The sequence below is a fragment of the Centruroides vittatus genome, unplaced genomic scaffold, assembly GCF_030686945.1.
Source record: "Centruroides vittatus isolate TY-2023 unplaced genomic scaffold, ASM3068694v2 contig_962, whole genome shotgun sequence".
In the NCBI taxonomy this organism is placed as follows: Eukaryota; Metazoa; Arthropoda; class Arachnida; order Scorpiones; family Buthidae; genus Centruroides; species Centruroides vittatus.
The window spans coordinates 209,636-221,061 of record NW_027122638.1 but is presented as its reverse complement, the minus strand read 5'-3'; the positions used below and the strand labels follow the sequence as shown (position 1 = coordinate 221,061).

Below are 11,426 nucleotides of genomic sequence, written 5' to 3'. Positions count from 1 at the left end.
ACACTAATAAAGTTAGAGAATTACTTATTGATTTAAAAATTCAGTCAAAGTTTAACATTGCATGAATGTTATATTTACAATACGTATAATGCAATAATTTATTATTTTAAAATAATATATATATTAATAGTTCTATCTTCACCCAAATTACGTCATTTATAATAATAATTTTTAATTTTTAAAAATTAGTATAGCTTATTTTTGAGGTTTATAAACTAAAATGTGTTCGAAATATTTGGTCAATTGTTTACTTATGAAGTCATCTTATAAATATTTGAAAATAAAAACGAAATCAAAAATTTATACAACTCAAACAACGGTGTAACTTTTTATTAGATTACTTCTTAGAAAGAAATCTTAATATAGTTTCTAAGGCAATTCATGTTGGACTACCCTTTCTCACTCAAAAAAAATCAAACAATTCTAAAATAAAATGTGAATAAATTCTTTCAATAAATGAGAAATGATATATTTCTTTTCAAAACACGATATTCTTGTCTACTTTCTTCACAAAATTTCCTTTTGATTTGTGTAGAAATCACTTGACAAGGAAATGAAGCTCTCGAAGATTTCAAAAATTGTTTTATCAGGTTCCAATTTGAAATCACCGTAAAACTATTTTATAGAGATCTATAGCAATAGAAAAGAGGGCAAGGAAGGGTAAGGCACGAAAGTCTTGCCATTTATGAATCAGTTGGACAAGTGAGCACAGCTGACATGCAGTCCAGGTGACATCTGTAACGCACCATCGAAAAGACATTAGAAAACCATTAAAATGCTACAAAGGCTTCTTACATTAAATGATATCAAACACTTAATTCGCATTCATGATCTTAGATTACAAGCATTTTTACCAGAAAGAGTCTTTATATCATTTGATAATTTAGAATTCTAACGGTAAAAGAAGAAAGGAGGAAAAATCGAAGGTTATACATACTTCTAAATGCATTTCTAGTAAAGATATCTTTAACTCTTTTAGGTTGGTAATTGTTTAAAATATCTCACTTACCGATACTTTACACTAATAAGAATATTATTGATTATGTTCTAACTTCCAAATAATCTCAGGAAAGATAAAATTTTGAAAAATTTCAATCTTATCAATTTTAGATAAATTCTTCTATAATCTCTTTAACTATACACTTACAAACTGGATAATGCATTGAAGATTATTATGCGATATAAGAATAGAAGTGATCAGCATAATACTGATATCACTGCCATAAAAAGGTTTTAGACGGGAAATATTTTAAATTAGCCAGGACAATGACTTGATAAATAGTCCAGGTAATGAATTTAGATAATTATGAAAAACGTTGTAAAACTTTACATTGTTCTAGTAATTTCATGCTTTAAAGATTTTTTTTCTTTTAATTTAAGAAGAGTTTAGAGCCCTATATGGGCTCTAAACTCTTCTTAAATTAAAAGAAAAAAGTTTAGAACCCATAAAATTTAGAGTTCATTTAAGAAGAGTTTAGAGCCCTATATGGGCTCTAAACTCTTCTGAAATGGACTCTAAACTTTATGGGTTCTATTGGCTCTAAACTCTTGTTAAATTAAAAAGTTGTGTACAAAATTTTGTACATTACTGTTTAATTTAAATTTCGTTTTTTAATAATATTTTTCACAGAAATTGTATTAATTCTATATAAATTTAACTTTCCCCCGAAGATAAAAATATATTTACATTTTATCTTCGAGGAAACGACTACAGAAAATAACTATAAAATATTTGTAATTGATTAACGTATTTTTTAAATTCTAAAAGCTTAAATATTTATTTAAGAGGTATTTTTTTATTTGTTTTGTAAACTCGAAATGTTTGTTTTTTTACGATAATTTGAACTCGATAAATTGCCGTTCACGTCGTATATTATATAAGTATTTATTTAAAAAAATTAGTGTATAATTAAAACACGAGCCTATCCCATAAAGACAATTATGCTTAAAATTAAATTCTGCTAATTAATATGTATTTAAAAATGCCGAACACGTTAATTCTAAACTGGAAAATTTTATTCAGCTGCTGAAAATGCACTGTTATTTTCTCCGCTCCTTAACAGTAATTATCGCAATGTATAGGTCAATTAGCCTTTTTTACGGTCGCTAACAGCTGACAGGTGTTATAGCAGCTGTATTTTACTTTAGAGGTAAGTTGCAGCACTTCTGTTAGCTCTGCTGCATTTTTATTTATTACACATTTAGAATCAATATACATGCAGTTTATCTGAACAATTATTTGTAACGTAAGAAGAGGGAAACTTTTTTATGTTCGAAATGATAATTTCTTAAAATAAATTAATTACTATGGCAAAATTCGAATAAATTTCATTTTTATAGCAGTACGAAACAGCACAAAAATTACTTAAATTTTTGATTTATTCTAAATTATTTAAATTCAGTTAATTTAAATTTAAAGGTAATTAAAGGTAATTAAAGGTTCCTTTTAAACTGTTATATAATTAATGTAAAAGCGTAAATATTATACTTCACCATGGAATATTTGAAACAATAAAAAGAAAAACGAAATCCAGTTTCTGGAAATCCTGTTAAAAAATCCAATTATAGAGCAAAATAACTAATGACAACAAAGATATACTTGTGTAAGTGAATCGTATTCTTCCTTTTGATGAAAAAAAACCTTCTGGATTAAGAAGATTACAACAGATAAAGTCGTTATCAGTGGATTAGAGAACGTATTTTAACGTACAGATACAGATATCCAACTAACGTTCTTCCTTCTAATTTACCTGTTTTAATTAGAACTCTTGTTCTTTCATACTAGCAGAAAAATATCGATAAAATTATTCTTACAATACAAAAATAATAATAATAATAATAATGTTTTCTTGATAAACCAGAAAATATCCTGTAAATCTGCGCATGTTCAAAAATACCAGTCATTCTTCACATATTTCAGGACCAGGTGGCGTTTGTTTGTTTTTAAGCAACTTTGATGATAGGTTGCAGCATTACTGTGCTCTTAATTGTAGTGTTGAAAGAGTGTTGAGGTTTATTTTGTGATGAAAGATTATTTATCTTCGGTTCTGAATCAGATTTACTTTAACATAACAATTTAATAATTATTTTAAATAATGTCTCTAATAGTTTTTTCAATAATAAAATAAGTTGCAAATACGAAAAGAGTATATATTTACCAGTTTATTTTGAAAATATAACTTTCTTATTTTCTGTTTTATATTCGCCTATTTGCAATCTTAACTTGTTCCTCATTTTCTTCTGTCTATATCATATATGTTAACATGGCGATAGTGTTGTGGCAAGAAGCCAAGACATATCGAGTTCACTGGTGTAGAAATAACTATCATTAACCAATAGTGGATTGAAGAAACTAATACGACCTGTAGCTCAAAATGACTTGTCTTTTACGTTTATTTTCAAGTGTATACATCACGCACTTTTCTCCTCTTTTCAAATAATTAATCTACACAGATTATCGGGTAAATATTTAACACTCCATACTTATGAATAATAATAGAATAGAAAAAAAACACTATATTATGTTAATAAAAAATAGCGATAATAATAATAATAATAATAATAATAATAACATACTCATTTTATACAGAGATAAATAAATATAACCAATACGGAAATTCTGAATATAAAGCGTACATATTTTCGACAACAGTGCAACAATTCGAAGTAGTATTTTCGCCCACATCGTCATAAAGATAGCATCCGTGACGTCATTAGAGTATCTGCCAATGATACATTTTGATAGCATCACGTGAAAGCAAAGTTGAAAAAGGCGACACCTAGTCATGGGGGCAGCAAAGAGAAACAGTTGGTAAAGTGATGGCGCCAGCGTGTCAGTTGAGTCTCAACATTGCACATCACAGCGATCGATTGCTCATTGCCACCTGCTGCGAACATACATAGTGTCTTGTGTGTGTCTCGATTGGCGTAAAGAGCTTCTTTTTCACTATTATACTGGTAAGTTTCACAGTTTTTTTTCTATTCAAATATTTATTTTTAAATAATACACATAATTCGAGTTCGCCAATTCAAACCTTCGACATATTTACCTTTCGTATCCACGTCAATAACACTACATATTTTAGAGTTTTGTAAACACACTGCAAAATTTGGAATAGATTATATTTTAAATATTCATATTAAATAGAATGAAGATTATTGCTTTCTTATCACATTAAATAGAATTATTGTAAAGGGATGAATAAATTAACATTGATCTCTCGCTTATCAAAACACTTGCATAATATTATTTAGCATGTTAATATTGTTTGTTAATTGTAAATTAAACTAATTCACTCAGTAAACTAATTATTATTCCGAACTGCTTTGACGAGAAATCCATCGAAATGAAATTAAATCAATCAAACAGTCATGAAATCTACTTCATATTAACCACGTTTAATACGTAAAAATTTGAAAATATAAACCTATTATTACGAGAATATCTTCCATTGTCAATTAACTTTCTTAAGTTAATTTATACAAAAAAAAAAATAATTTTATAACCTTAAAATAAATAATGTCACTCGACATGCGTATTTTTCCTCTATTGACTTCTAAATCAGGCATCAATAATAGATGATCAATAATATCAATGAAATTTCCTCAATAAAATATTTTTTAGTAACTCTGTCCTACTTATTTAATCAATTAAAAAAAAGTCCTTTAATTGAATTATACTATTTGATTTTGAAATTTTAATTGAATCAGGCACATATTAATTGAATTTATGGAATTTCATTATTTGTGATTGCGGTAAAAGAAAGAAGAGGAGGAAAAAAACGAAATAAAAAATAGATATTGAAAATTTCATACCGTTTTGTAACTGTCCAGCTTGATGGGAAACCAATGTATTTTCCGTAAATCGCAATTCCAGAAGAGCACAAACACTTTAACGTCTTCAATAGGATCAATAATAAGAAACTTCTTTCAACGACTCGTATTCAATGATGTAGCAAGCAATATATACTGTACCATATCTTCAGTTGGATTTAGTGGAAAATCAATGACAAAAAAAAAGTTGTTCCTCAAAAAAATATGACAAGAAAAATGTTAAATTTGTTATTATATTATATTCCATATAACTTTTAGTCATAGATAACTTTTACTAAGTCGTAATAAGGATTTTAGATAACCTTTTAGTCTAGATGCTGGATGGTTTTTGAATGTTTAGAAATCATACAGTCGTTTTTATATAAGAAAGAAATATTTCATTTCATAATAAAGGATTTATATAAATAAAATATTACATTTTTTATGTTTATTTTGTTTAGTTTACAACAAAAAAAATTCAATTTTAAATTTGTAAAACTTTTAAATTCTATATTTTTTTATTTTATTTTTTTATTAAAGAAATAGAATTTGTTTAGGAGTGTTATAAAAACATCAAAATAATTAAATTTTAATTATTTTTGTAAAATATTCAGATCTTTACTAATTAAAATTTACTATGACAAAGTATTTTTTTAAAAAATCAATATAATACCCTTTGTTTATCTATTGTTTAGGAAATTAAATTTAATATTAATCCCATTAAAAATGCAGCATAATATAATTGAAAAAGAATATATTTAAAAATATAAAAAAAAGCATAATTCGTGTGCTTTTTGATATTTTATACACACTTAGCTACATTTTTCTTCCTATTTAGAAGATTATTATTCTACACTATTAAAAATACTACTGAAACCTGGCTATTAACATTATTAAAATTGTTAAATTTACTGAAAATCTAAAGGAATTATAATGGCCTTTCCTGCGTATTATAGAAAATTAAATTAATTATAATTTAACATTTAATTAGTGAAAGAGATGTTCTTGCATAGATATAAATATTTTATTGTTTACATGTTAATTGTTTAAACTATTGAAAATAAAGTAATCAGTGTTTCTATCCAATCTTTCTGTAACAATTGTAGTATTGATTGCTCTGTTTTGCTATCTAAACCGGCTGCTTCTCCTTACTGCATTGATTTTAATATTAGCATTTCTTATAGCCACAGTAAGAAAACAATAAAGATATCGAGATTAACAAAGAATATGTTCTTCTATATGACAGATTTAAAAAGTAAAAAAAAAACAAAGAGAAAAAAATACATCTTTTCTTGCTTGAGATATATCGTGCCTGGGAGATTTCTTCATTGAATTTGAAGCCCTCAGGTTAAAAAACAAAATCTTATTTTTGCTAAGAGATGTTACAGGTTGTTTTATTTAACGATTTGTTTATTGAAACAGAAACATTCTTGAAATTGTCTATGATTACAGCCATTATTTGAATTCTTTCTTAAAATGAATACACAGTTGCCATATTAAACAAACTTTCCACTGTTTATATTAACAATACATCTTTAAAAAAATAAAAAATTTACAAGTCTAATTTTTATTAATTATAATTTTTACACCTTTCTTCTTTTCTTTTCGGGCTTTTGAATTTAAATCGTGTATGTTAACGATTATATTTAATATTATAAAGTGCAAATATACTTAATAAATTCTATTAGATATTTTATATTGAAATTTATCTTAGGTAGTGGATCAAGTAATAATTAACTCTGATAAGTTGACATTTATTAGCATAATTATATCAGGAAGTTGGATATTGATTTCATATTATAATAAATTTAAATTGTGGCGATAATAATTAGCATATAAAATTACAGACTAATCTTTCTTAATTCAAAAATTTTTCTCTTTATATTGCTTCTGTACAGTAGATCATATTTCGCATTTTGTAATGTTCTTGCCATGTCAATATCTCTAAGAAATCTTAATATAGCAATAAATTTCCAAGAATTTAATAAATTAAATATGGAATATTTAAATATTATATTATAACTTAACAATTAAAATTGTTTTCTCTGTAAAAACCCTCTCCGTATACATACAGAACATTATTCTATGAAAATTGCATTTTGGTTTAAAAAAAAGAAGTTTCTAAAATAATTTTGGCTGCAGTTTTCAAATTTCAGGCCTATACATTCCCAATTTAGTCTGTCCATCGGTCTGTCCTTTGTTAATTTCGAGAATGCAATTAGATAATTGAAAAGCGAGACCAAATTAGGAGTTAGAGGGCTCGATTAACTATATACAAATTTCCTGTTTATGAGTAATTATTTATAATTGATTGTTTATTATTTTAGGTAATATTATATTTATTAGTTTATTGACGAATTTTGAAAAATATCTAAAAGATAAATTACATTCCAGTTCTGATATATATTGGCCTAAATAAATAAAATTTAAATTACTTTCAGAATAGATGTTTATATATAAGGATTATACTGAAAAATCAATAATAAAAAATGTAAATAAATAAGTTAATATACTAATATGCAAATTATACTTTAATAACGAGAAAGGATTAATTCTTAACTCATTAAAAAACAAAATTCACGAAAACAAAATTTTAATTTTGAGAAATAAATCGTAAATTACCATAAAAAAATTTCATTACTATAAAATTATGTAATAAATAATTCTTTTAATTACAAATTTCATTATTATTATTATTATTATTTTATTTAAAATATAGTAAAACGTGTGTAAACCGAAATCGCACTGTTTCAAATGTTTTCCAGTTTTACAAGTTTCCGTTTTCAACAGGTTTTATATTTTTAAACAGAGTTTTTCCTTGTTAGGCAGGTGCCGTTTTAGACAAGTTTTACTGTATATAATGTCATTTAAATGATTTAGTATAAGATAGAACAATCTTAATTATTATTATAAAAGTTTTATTTTATTTTATTTTATTTTTTACATTTTAAAACTATTTATTAAAGAAAATACTTTGGTAATTAATACATTATTTTGTTTTAAATAAGATTGAGATAGACATAAAGAATAATTTGAAGTTTTAAATAAAATAAAAATAATTCTGCCATTTATATAAATTGTTGTCTTTCATTTTATTACACAAGTCTATCATTTTTATTTTATTTATAAGTAATGGCCTCGTAATACACGCTTTTAAACATAAATTCCCATAATAATAATGTAAATATCATGTCTTTCTAGCAACATATAACACGAAATTATTGACTTCTTGCCTATATATTTTTATATAACATCCTTCTACCGAATTACACTATCTTACATGTTAGATATATGATTTACTATAAACAACACTATATCGAAAACGGAACAAAATATGAATGTATATATTTAAGTTACTTCTTATAAAAGGGTATAAAGAGTAAAAATTGTCTTTGGTTTTATCTTAATGCAATTTTTTTTTAATATCAGTGCAAATTCTTGTATTGTCGTAAGAAGCTCATAAAAATGTTTTTCATTTTAAATTTCAGTAAAGCAAGTAAGATTTACAGTCTCTAGAGTTGAGTTAAGGATGCCGTACAATGTCATTACTGTCGTCAGAATGCCTGCAGCATTCACAACATTTGCAAAATAAACAATTCATGTTTGCTTTCTGAGTAAGCAGATATTGTAAGAAGAAACTTTAATATAATGAACTATTGCACAAATATTATAATTAAAAAGAGATAATTAAGAAAAATAATTCATTAACATTGAGATTATTAATCATTTATTGATTATAAAATTTAATAAACAGTCAGGCTATTCATCAATGAGAATTGGTATCGTTTGAACCTTTACTCACTCTCATAATTGCCAGGTAAATGTCATTTGAGATCCTCTATCCTAAGAAGGATTGACATGGAAACCAATCAGAGTAACATCCAATCTTACCTAATAATTGTCTCGTTTTTATTGTTTGTTTTTCCGTTGACAATGGCTATTTACTTATACATAACCGAAAAAATTAATATAAGAAAAGAAGAAAATTATTTTAAAATAATTACAATCAATTTAATTTTCAAGTTGATCAAAAATATAAAATTGTGTGTTCAAAGATTGTCCTTTTATTCAGTTGTCGACTTGACAAATATTGGACTTATCATACAGAAAAAGGTTTTTAGAGGAGTACAGTTAATCACTTTAAATTGTCCTTTTTGGGTGAATATCGGGTCTGAACCCTTCTCCAGCAATTGAAAATTCTTATAAACAGGTCCTGAGTAAAGTAACTAAGTGAGCACATATTTAGTATATTATTATATAATACAATATAATATGTATCATAAAATAATTTTCTTAGGCACGAATAAAAATTACCTTAATATTAAAATATTTTTTCATTCTTTTTAAAAAAGAATTTATAAATTTCCCGGAAGAAAGTTTGAAATTTTACGGATAATTCCTCATGAAAGATTGTTTTCCAAATAGAAATGCAAAAACTGAATATCAAATTAGCGAAATAAAAAAGTAAATAATAATAAAAAAATTCTTTGAAATTCAATTTTATAAAGTGGAATAGTTCCAAAAATCTTTAACTTCTTACTGTCAATATCGTGATAAATAAATAAAACAAAGTGAATAGAATTAATACATTATAAATTATAACTTTGTGTAATTTGCTTTTTGCCAGTTATATAATGGAAAGTATTAACTATAACAAACAAAATACATGCTTATCTAATCATAAATTGAATTGGTGATGATGAAAGGAGCCGAATTTTATTATAATTTTCAAAGTTAATATGGAATTTTTTTTTTTTAACCTATTTTACTATCGTTGAATGTGAAAATAAAGAAAATATTCTTTGATATTTCAGTACGACGGATGAAATCTCGAATTTCTTACTTTTAATAGAACATTTGAAAAACTTTAAATAGCTAATTTTGAAGCTGAAATAACAAGTAATGTCCCGAACTTTTCCAATCGAAGTTATTTTCTTTCAACTTATATATATATATTTTTTTTCTTTTACAAATCTCTTTTAATTGTGACGACTTCCAAATGGAAGATTTAATATCCCTTCCTAATATACCTAACAATATATTAAAGTATTATTGATTATTTATTATATAAATTTATTTATCTCGGAGGAAGAAAAATTTCCTGTGATCAAAACCAAAATATATCTTTATTCAATTCAGCATTTATCAAAAGAAAAAAGGAAATATAATATATATATATATATATATATATATTGAATATTTCTATTTATAGACTAATCGAAAATTTAAAAAAAATTCAGTCAGAATATGGCTCATTGCCAAAGCTATGGTGATCAATGAGATATATTTTTATAGGCTGTAAATATTATGAGAAAAACTAAATTGGGTTCAAATTTTAATTCATGCTCCCGAAAAAAGTAATTTATTCTTTGGTTAAATTTAGAAAGTTAACGACTTCTTCTTTCTCTTCTTCCACATAATAATTCCTGATAATGTTTGGAAGCAAAGTCTAATTTTTTTCCCTATCTTTTACATGTCAAATGATAGGGAAAAAAAAACTTCATGTCCACAACCGAAAATATATGTTTGAATCATAACTTATCACTTTGTAAAATATACAAACTGCATACTACAGAATCGAGCATTGTTAGTCGAGTGAAATGACATAATTTATAATCCATTTGTAATTTATTTTTCATTTCTCATCTATCTGATCTTGCTTTATTTTATTTTTAAAAAATATTAAAGATAACTCTATCGATCTAACTTATATATTTCTATTATTAAATTTAGAAAATATAAATAAAAAATAATTAAATGTGAATGAAGTAAACTTGCATTAAAACCCCTTACACTAACATTTATTTCATTGTAATTAATTAATTGTTGGTTCGTTTAAAACGTGTCTTGCTTTGTTTAGATAAAGAAATCTTCTAAAAATATTTAATTGAAATATCAATTTCTTTTTTGAATAATAATTTAGTTTGTTTATTTATAAAAATGCACAGAATATATTATAAAGCATAAAAAATGCTTTATAAAAATACGAGTTAATATATATTTTAATTTAGAAAACTTAATTTTATTCTCTATTAAAATAAATTACGTTTTCTTTATAGATTATAACATATAGTTATATAGTATTTATTTAAAATTAAGTAAAATTTAATTTATTTCTATTTCTGAATATTTTTCTTTTTTTTTTAATTCAATGTTATGTATATATTTTTAAAATAAAAAGTTAATTTTATTTATTAATTTAATACTTTTATTTATATATTTATGTTTAAATATTATAACTTTTAAAAAATTTAAACAAATGATAGAAAAATGCAATTATTATTTTTCTATGAAATTCAACACAAGAAATATCCTTAAATAAATATTTCAGATTTGAAAAAAAAAGAAAATTCTTTAATCCTTTTAATTTTTAAATATGAAAGAAGGAAGTAATTGAAGTTAATGCAATATCTTTGATATCTTGATGCAATTATGAAAATTCTTTTCTTTATCAAGAAACTTAATGACAATTTAGTATCATCAGAACTGCCATTAAGTCTTGACAATCTCTTGTGCATACAAGATATCCTTCAATACTCCCAGATTTCTTCCTTTTTGTGCTCTTCAGGGACATGAAGTACTTGGCTCTCTTCTCCTATTAACGACGTGTCTGG

The 11,426-nt window shown here is 24.6% G+C and overlaps 1 protein-coding gene across 1 annotated transcript in view; it reads left to right on the top strand.

Moving 5' to 3' along the window:
* Positions 1-3,826: 3,826 nt before the first annotated feature.
* LOC136985354 (alpha-2C adrenergic receptor-like) overlaps positions 3,827-11,426 on the top strand; it is a 69,090-nt gene continuing 61,490 nt past the window's right edge. Inside the window, exon 1 of the mRNA XM_067282623.1 lies at positions 3,827-3,957. The gene's annotated coding sequence lies outside the window, so the exon portion shown is untranslated. The remainder of the gene's footprint in view (positions 3,958-11,426) is intronic.